We start from the raw sequence: 10,107 nt of genomic DNA on the forward strand, positions 1-10,107 counted from the left end.
TCTTTCTGTCACTCCTCCACATACAGCACCCACTCTGCTAGTCACATCCAGTTAAAAATCCCTAAAGCAAACATCTTTCTGTCACTCCTCCACATACAGCACCCACTCTGCTAGTCACATCCAGTTAAAAATCCCTAAAGCAAACATCTTTCTGTCACTCCTCCACATACAGCACCCACTCTGCTAGTCACATCCAGTTAAAAATCCCTAAAGCAAACATCTTTCTGTCACTCCTCCACATACAGCACCCACTCTGCTAGTCACATCCAGTTAAAAATCCCTAAAGCAAACATCCTTCTGTCACTCCTCCACATACAGCACCCACTCTGCTAGTCACATCCAGTTAAAAATCCCTAAAGCAAACATCTTTCTGTCACTCCTCCACATACAGCACCCACTCTGCTAGTCACATCCAGTTAAAAATCCCTAAAGCAAACATCTTTCTGTCACTCCTCCACATACAGCACCCACTCTGCTAGTCACATCCAGTTAAAAATCCCTAAAGCAAACATCTTTCTGTCACTCCTCCACATACAGCACCCACTCTGCTAGTCACATCCAGTTAAAAATCCCTAAAGCAAACATCTTTCTGTCACTCCTCCACATACAGCACCCACTCTGCTAGTCACATCCAGTTAAAAATCCCTAAAGCAAACATCCTTCTATCACTCCTCCTTTCAGTTCTCTACATGTAGCGATTGGAATCAACTACAAAGAAAAGATAAAACGATCCAACTTTTAAAAACATATTCACAGACACCTGTAACTGCTTCATGTGATGTGCCTGTTCATTCCAGCTCTACAGTTTTTCTTTTTTGTTGTCTTTGCCTGTATTGCCTAAACATATCTGTGTCCGGCTATATTGCTTTTATATTCTCTGCTGGCTGGTCTATGTTTTTTTATCACGTATGCTGTTATCATGCCCTGTGGTCATACTCTTTTGTCTTTCGTGATTCAGTGGTGTCTCCCTATGTGCTGGTTTTAATGTAGTTTACTGCGGTCTCTCCATGTGCTTGGTGTTAATGTACACTGCTCAAAAACATTAAGGGAACATTTAAATCCCACATTGTGTCTCCATGAATGAAATATATTAATATTGTACATTACTGTACATTGTGTAATTCATTGAGAACAAAATGACATAATGGCGAATGGAAAATCACCAAACGATTGAGGACGGGATTCAAACTCACACCAAAAATCTAAGTAAACAATTGAAATCACAGGCTGTTCCAACTCATAATGTGACTCGGTAGTGTGTATGGCTGTTTGCACTCCAGACAACGTCTGGGCATGCTCCTATATGAGACGGTGGATTGTGTCCTGGGAGATCTCCTACCAGACCTGGATCATGCATCAGTAAGCTCAGTCTGTGGCTCTACTGGGTGGCATCTGATGCAGCGATATATAACGTCCCAGAGGTTCTCACTTGGATTCAGGTCTGGGGAACGTGAGGGCCAGTCAATGGCATCAATGCCTTTGTCATCCAGGAACTGCCTACACACTCTGGCCACATGAGGCCAAACATTGTCCTGCACCAGGAGGAACCCAGGGTCCACTGTACCAGCGTAAGGTAGTACAGTGGAAAATTGTCGGCCGAGAGGCTGAACAGGGAAAACTAATTTGTCAGACGCGCTTCAATGATGACAAATCCAAAGACTGCATTTTGTCGTTTTATTATCGTGAGAAGCAAACAAGGTCTTGTATTGAAACATTCCATAATTGTTTCTCAGACAGCGTTTAGATAGCGGTCAACAAAAATGACTTCCCCCATCACCCCCTGTCTCCACTCTAAAACCACGCAGGTGAACAGCCAATCAACTCTACTTCCTCCACCACCACCAGGTGCATTAATTACCGTAAATAACCAAAAAGGGTGTTCAGAATAATGAAAATATACCCAGCTCTTACAATATGCCTCTCCAGACCATCACTGACCCACCACCAAACCGGTCATGCTGGATGATGTTGCAGGCAGCATAACATTCACCACGGCATCTCCTGACTCTTTCACATCTGTCACGTGCTCAGTGTGAACCTGCTCTCATCTGTGAAGAGAACGGAGTGCCAGTGGAGCCACACAGCTCCGTAGTGCGGTCAGTCAGGCTATGCTTTTGGCTCACTGTGCCCTAATCCAAAACCACAGAAGAGAATATAGTGAACCTCTACAGCCACTAGAGGGCACTCTGATGCCTTGATGATGATGAGACGGTTAAGGATAGTCACTAGGTGGCCTTCCTAACATCGACAAAACCCTCAATTCAATCAAATCATCATTGCAGGAAACAGAGATCAGTTAATTTTCCAATGGTCAAATTTGTTCACAGACAGGTCTGGTATACTATAATAAAAAAAGGCAACCACTAGACCCCCTCAAATGTATGCATTTACTTTCCACAGTTGGAGGTGTGGGCACAGGATGAAATAACACTGGGTAAACATCACTGAGATTGTGCATGTTATTATAATAATTATGTCATTAAAGTTTCCACAAACAAGCAATCCTAGCACACTTTCTATGAATGCTATAGAAGACATTCATAGTTACAGATAGAATGACAGTTACCATTTTAAGGTACTGTGACATTAGTTTGTAAGCCTTTGGGCATTGTGGCCTAACCTGCTGCCTCTGGTACACATGTAGCTACATACTGATTCACTGTGGGTTTCAATCTGGCCTACTGCTCTTTCACAAAAGTGTATTTTCATGTCCAATAAAGCAAAGAATGAATAAAAAATAATATAAAAACAAGCTGTTGAAAAGTAATGATGAATTATGTTTGGTTGACATTGCAACCAAATATCAATATTAAAAGCAGAGGTATTTAATGTTAGGTAATGGCTTAATATTAGTCATTTATCTCTTTTTTTGTTGATATAATTTAAGAAATGTGAATTCAACATATAGTTTGTTTATTTGCCATGACATGATGCCTTCTCTTAGAGATAGCATGGGGCAAACAAAGTAAACCATTGACTACGTCCCTTGGAATATCATTGGTGAGTGGGTATGTCTCTCCTGGCAAAGACAGCAACGATGGTTCATCAATCCAGTATGTTGCTGGTTACTGCCACGTCCCTGGGCCAGACAAGAAGAGTCTTAAGTAAAGACATAAAGGTCAAGACTGAGTTTGCTTTTCAAACGCCTCCAGCTGTTTGTTTTGAACTCTAGTTACAATCAAGGACGCCTGCATCTTGTGACTGTCCCATATGTATAGGTATAAAGGCCAGGAACAATTGGGTGAGATTCCATGTAATACTTTCTAGGTTAGCAGTAAAACCTTAATCAGCTCTAGCCTTAACAGGCAGCCAGTGTAGCTAGTACTGGAGTAATGTAATGTTTGGGTTCTAGCAACTGTATTTAGCACCTTGTGATTTGTATTCAGTTTCTTATCCTGGAGAGAAGAGCATTGCAATAGTCTAATCTTTAAGTAACAAAAGTGTTTATTATTTTCTTCAAAAGTGTTTATTACTGTTCTTGAAATACAGTGGGGAGAACAAGTATTTGATACACTGCCAATTTTGCAGGATTTGCAAGATTATTGGTTGTTCTCCAGATTCCCTATGCTCATTATTGGATGCTCCACTTACCAAAGAACATCAGAGTAAATTAACATAAAAGTTAATAATCTAACAAAGGATTTACAATCAACCCTGCAAAACATGTTCGTACCACTAAGAACTAAACAATCTGGACTTCCTTACGGGCAGACACCAGGTGGTGAGAATGAGCAACCTCAGCTCCTCTGCATTGACCCTGAGCACCGGAGCCCCACAGGGCTGCATACTCAGTCCCCTCCTGCACTCCCTGTTCACGCATGACTGCATCATCCTCAAATTTCGTGGATGACACAACCATCCTGGGTCTCATCTCCAACAATGATGAGATCGCTTATAGAGAGGAGGTAAAGAACCTGGCTACATGGTGCCAGGACAACAACATCTCTCTCAATGTCTGCAAGACTAAGGAGATGATCATGCCCCCATATACATTGATGGAGCTGAAGAGGAGAGAGTCTCCCAATTCAAGTTTCTCTGTGTGTTCATCAAAGTTGACCTCACTTGGTCCAGGCAAGCCAATTTGGCAGTGAAAACTGCCCAAAAACAGCTATACTTCCTGAGATGACTCAAGAAATTCGGCAAGTCTGTAAAATCTCTCACCAACTTCTACAGGTGCACCATTGAAAGCATCCCCTCAGGCTGCATTAGTTTGGTATGGTATTTGCTCCGCTGCAGACCGCAAATCCCTTCAGAGGGTGGTGAAGTCTGCAGAGCGCGTCATCGGCTGCCATCTTCCCTCCGTGCAAGGCATCTACCATACACAATGCCTGAGGAAAGCACGGAATATCAAAGATCACAGCCACCCAGGTTATGGTCTGTTCACACTGCTGCTGCCATGCAGATACTTCGGAGAATGCACATCCAGACTCTATTATGGAATTTCTTGAACTGATGTATACTTAATTATATAAATGTGTTTCTAAGTTAAAATACTGAGTCACCATGAAAGGAATGTGTGAGAGGGGTTCTGGTGTTTTAAAATAGTTCAATTATGTTTTAAAATAATTGAATGGCATCAGTAGATAATCTGGTCCTCCGTCAATCTGTTTAAACCATCAGTGTATCTGTTCTTTGTACAGAGGGTGTGCATTCCTTCTGAGTTGAATAGGTCACCTGCAGTGTCCTTAGTTCCTTGGGATAAAATGGGGGGACAGCCTGCCCTTTGGGTAAAACATATGTATTGTTGACATAAGACAGCTGGGCAGTATCTTACCACACCCCTTTTAACTGTAATAAATACTGACTGTTCATGTATCTTCCTCAGAGATTCCTCACAGGTTTATTTTGTAAGCTTTTGACGCGTCTCTTTATTTGCAAATGAACTGCTAATTATGCCAAGGGAGTTTTTTCTCTGTGCTTACTCCTAAAAGTGTTCCTATCGATGGAATTGCCATCACAACTCACAAATAATTTTTTCCCTCAGGCCATAAGGCTCCTCAACCAGCAACACTCATCCATAATCATACAGATCACACATGAACATTCCAGATGCTCTGATGTCTGGTACACTGAATGGGCATTAGAATATTGCTTAGTATGAACCATTCACAAGCATATTACCCATGTGTGTCTAAAATATTCAATACTTCTACCATACTGTTCATACTCCCCTTCCTACTCTTTCTAAAATTGCTGCTAGTTTATATTATATACCTTATTGCCATACTTGCCATATCTATGATATTCACCACTTACCAATGTCGCCTTGTGACGGGGAACCGGGAGACGGCGGAGGGGGACCAGGAGCTGGCAGAGGGGGAGGAGGACCAGGAGAGCCGACAGAGGGGGAGGGGACCAGGAGCCAGCGGAGGGAGGCCAGGAGCTGGCAGAGGGGTAGGAGGATCAAGAAGTGCAAAAGGAACAGGAATGAGAGGAGGCGGAGGCCACACCTCCGGAGCAGGAAGAGGCAGTGGCCCCACTGGAGGACCAGATTGAGGAGACAATGGCCGCACCTCGGAAGCAGGAGGAGGCGGCGGTCCTGCCAGAGCAGCAGGAGCAGCAGGAGTCAGCGGAGATGGAGGGCTCCAGGGTAGCTGTAGGCGCCGAGACAGGAGTTGCGGGAGAAGGCAGTTGCCCAGCCTAGGAAGTAGGAAGAGGCGGCTGGCCCGCTGGAGGAGCAGGAGAAGGAGACGGCAGCCCCAACTCTGAACCAGGAAGAGGCGGCGGCCCTACCTCAGGGCCGTGAATGGACGCAGGGTCAGGAGCAGGGGGGGTGGCAGGGGCCCGTTGTCCCACCCCTCCAGGAGCGGTAGCAGGAACCCCTCCTCCAACCACTCCGGTGGTGGAGGCGGCAGTGGCTCCTTGGAAGGCCCCATACCCCCCAAAAAACTCTGGGTGGAGGACTAAACAGGCACTGGGGCGTCGACACACCAGATAGCAGGCCTTGGGGCGGCTGAAGGATGTGGAGCAGATTAGGTTTGACGGATGACCAGCCGACTGCCTGTCCAGTCCATACGATATGGGGGAGACTGTGCAAAAGGCTTGAAGCAGCAGACGGACTAGGCTGGACAGAACTCTGGTCAGCCTGCTGGTGTTGCCGCTGTCGTTGCTGGGCTGGGTCCTGGGGTGGCCACAGGGATGGCCAGCCCTCCAGTGGGTGATGGTACGGGTCCTCCTCCACAGAGTCAGAATCCGGCCATCCGAGGAGTTCCCCTACCGTCCACCTATGCTGCGTCCTTTGTTGAGGGTCAGTCATTCAGTCACGATCCGAGGAGAATGCAGGACACTGGCGCAGAAGTGGTGGAACAAACGGGTATTTATTTCCAGAAAAGGCTTGATGCAACATGAGAACTGGAAGGTAGTGATGTGCTGCTTGGCACTCATGCTGGATACTTTTCCACTCTGTTCGACACTCACTGCATCGGAACAATGGATAGATGGCTAAAAGTAAAGCTGGAAAGGCAAGAGAAAAGTGGATACGAACCCCACATTTTACTTTCACTTTTCATTTGGCATGCGCACCAAACCGTTGAGCAACTAAATATTTAATGGCAATATAGGAAAATACGTCTGCATGAATACTGACCATCTGATTTGTATTTCTAACCTGCAGATGTCACTGTCGAGTTAATGTTTAGTGCATTTCATAAAGCTCCGGCACAAATGTTTAGACTGTCTTTGTGTTTTGGAAAGTGTTGTTCTGCCCCATCACTAAGGGCAGGAGGAACTTAAATGGGGACATAACGAGGGGGCAAACAAGACACAGTGAAAGCAACAATACAGAAGGACAAGCTACATTCAAAAACCAAGGACAAAAACCAAACAGAACCGGCTACATTCAAGGACAACAGCAAAAACAAAACAATCTAACAATGTTCAATACTATCTACCCAGATTGCTGCAAGTTTGCAGTACTCTTTTGAAACTGCTGCTAGTGTACAGTGTTATGTATATTATTACTTTATTTTTTGTTTGGCTATATTTTTGCTTATATATTTTTGCCGGACCACGTAAGCTGAGAAGAGCAAATGTCTCTTACTGAGTGAGTGACTGACTGACCACCCCTTGTTAAATAGCGTAGTAGTTAGAGAAGCGGACTTGTGAACTATAGGTCCTGAGATTCGTATCTCCTCGCAGGCGAAGCGAAGTACGCATTGTGAATTATTCCATATTAATTAAAACTTTGCTGGCTCGAATTGAAACCTGAAATTGTATACGGTTGTATTGCGACTGTTTCTGGCGTGGAAAAGTTCGTCTTCAGTCTTGCTAGCAATTGTACAATTCTTATGATTATTCCTAAGAAGTTAGTTGATACCAGTAAGCCTATTACTGGCTATAAGCTGTTCAAACGGCCAGTGCCAAAAGCTAACAGCTCGTAGACGCTATTTCTGATGGAGGTAAACTTAATAAGAAACTTTTGTCAGTTTAATACAATGCTCAGTAGTGTTTAGCGACTGGTGAAATGCGTAATGCTGTGGCGTTATGGTTACAGACAGTGCCTCTCACGTGGAAGGCTCAAGTTCAAATCTGTTGTGAACAACTACATTTATTTATTTTATTTCCACGATTCTCTTGTCGTTTTACTTGATGAAAAAGTTAGTTATAATCACCTGTCTTGAGAATTATTTTATCAATTTCATTTATGAATGAAAGAAAAAAATAAAATCTTATGCCCTGAAATGAATTAGCTTTGTCAGACTCGCTAGCAATTGCTCAATTCCTATGACTATTCCAGTAAGTTAGTAGATACTGGTAAAGCTTATAACTGGCTAATACGCTGTTCAAACGGCCTGTTGCAAACAAGGATTTGTTCAGGATAGAGGCTATACTGACACATGTTGACGGTCATGTGTGAGACCCAGGTTCGAGTCTCAAAAGAGCAATCCTTTCTACTGCGTTCCGGCTGAACCACGTTTGCCTGGTTTGTTGTTCTTCTTAATTCTCACTACGTAGTTGTTGGGTGCTATGTCACAAGAATTTCATTGTGCAGGATGACACTGTGTTGTTTGGTGCATTTGACAAATAAACCTTAAAACCAAAAATTATTTCAAACTTTGATTTGTCAGACCACAGGACAGTTTACAACTTTGCCTCAGTCCATCTTAAATAAGCTTGGGCCCAGAGAAAATGGCAGCGTTTGTAGATCTTGTTCATACAGGTGCTGGTCATGAAATTAGAATATCATCAAAAAGTTGATTTATTTCAGTAATTCCATTCAAAAAGTGAAACTTGTATATTATATTCATTCACTACACACAGACTGATATATTTCAAATGTTTATTTATTTTAATTGTGATGATTATAACTGACAACTAATGAAAATCCCAAATTCAGTATCTCCGAAAATTAGAATATTACTTAAGACCAATACAAAAAAAATATATGTAGAAATGTTGGCCAACTGAAAATATGAACATGAAAAGTATGAGCATGTACAGCACTCAATACTTAGTTGGGACTCCTTTTGCCTTAACTACTGCAGCAATGCGGTGTGGCATGGAGCCGATCAGTCTGTGGCACTGCTCAGGTGTTATGAGAGCCCAGGTTGCTCTGATAGTGGCCTTCAGCTCTTCTGCATTGTTGGGTCTGACGTATCGTATCTTCCTCTTCACAATACCCCATAGATTTTCTATAGGGTTAAGGTCTGGCGAGGTTGCTGGCCAATTAAGAACAGGGATATCATGGTCCTTAAACCAAGTATTGGTAGCTTTGGCACAGTGTGCAGGTGCCAAGTCCTGTTGGAAAATGAAATCTGCATCTCCGTAAAGTTGGTCAGCAGCAGGAAGCAAGAAGTGCTCTAAAACTTCCTGGTAGACGGCTGTGTTGACCTTGGACCTCAGAAAATACAGTGAACCAACACCAGCAGATGACATGGCACCCCAAACCATCACTGACTGTGGAAACACTACACTAGACTTCAAGCAACGTGGATTCTGCAACGTGGATTCTCTCCTCTATTCCTACAGACTCTGGGACCTTGATTTCCAAAGGAAATGCAAAATTTACTTTCACCAGAGAACATAACTCAGCAGCAGTCCAGTCCTTTTTGTCTTTAGCCCAGACGAGACGCTTCTAACGCTGTGTCTTGTTCAAGAGTGGCTTGACAAAAGCAATGCGACAGCTGAAACCCATGTCTTGCATACGTCTGTGCGTGGTGGTTCTTGAAGCACTGACTCCAGCTGCAGTCCACTCTGTGAATCTCCCCCTCATTTTTGAATGGGTTTTGTTTCACAATCCTCTCCAGGGTGCGTTTATCCCTATTGCTTGTACACTTTTTTCGACCACATTTTTTCCTTCCCTTCGCCTCTCTATTAATGTGCTTGGACACAGAGCTCTGTGAACAGCCAGACTCTTTAGCTATGACCTTTTGTGTCTTGCCCTCCTTGCACAAGGTGTCAATTGTCGTCTTTTGGACAGCTGTCAAGTCAGCAGTCTTCCCCATGATTGTGTTGTCTACAGAACTAGACTGAGAGACCGTTTAAAGGCCTTTGCCGGTGTTTTGAGTTAATTAGCTGATTAGAATGTGGCACCAGGGGTCTTCAATATTGAACCTTTTCACAATATTCAAATTTTCTGAGATACTGAATTTGGAGTTTTCATTAGTTGCCAGTTATAATAATCACAATTAAAAGAAATAAACACTTGAAATATATCAGTCTGTGTGGAATGAATGTATACATTATACAAGTTTCACTTTTTGAATGGAATTACTGAAAGAAATCAACTTTTTGATGATATTCAAATTTTATGACCAGCACCTGTATATGGCTTCTTATTTGCATGGTAGAGTTTGAACTTGTATTTGTGGATGCGGCGACGTACTGTGTTCACAGACAATGGTTTTCGGAAGTGTTCCTGAATCCATGCAGTGATTTCTACTACAGAATCTGTTTCTAATGTTGTGCCGCCAGAGGGCACCAAGGTTTTCGTCCTTCTCCCTTGCATACAGAGATTTCCCTTTTAATCTTTTAAATACATTATGTAAATTGTTACACTATTTGCCTGCAAAGTCTTTCAGAGTGGGGAACCCCTCCCCATCAGCACTTTTGACAGACCCATCCTCTCTGGAATGATCATTTAATACCCAATCATGGTACTGACCTGTT

The sequence above is a fragment of the Esox lucius genome, chromosome 17 (genome assembly GCF_011004845.1).
Source record: "Esox lucius isolate fEsoLuc1 chromosome 17, fEsoLuc1.pri, whole genome shotgun sequence".
Taxonomy (NCBI): Eukaryota; Metazoa; Chordata; class Actinopteri; order Esociformes; family Esocidae; genus Esox; species Esox lucius.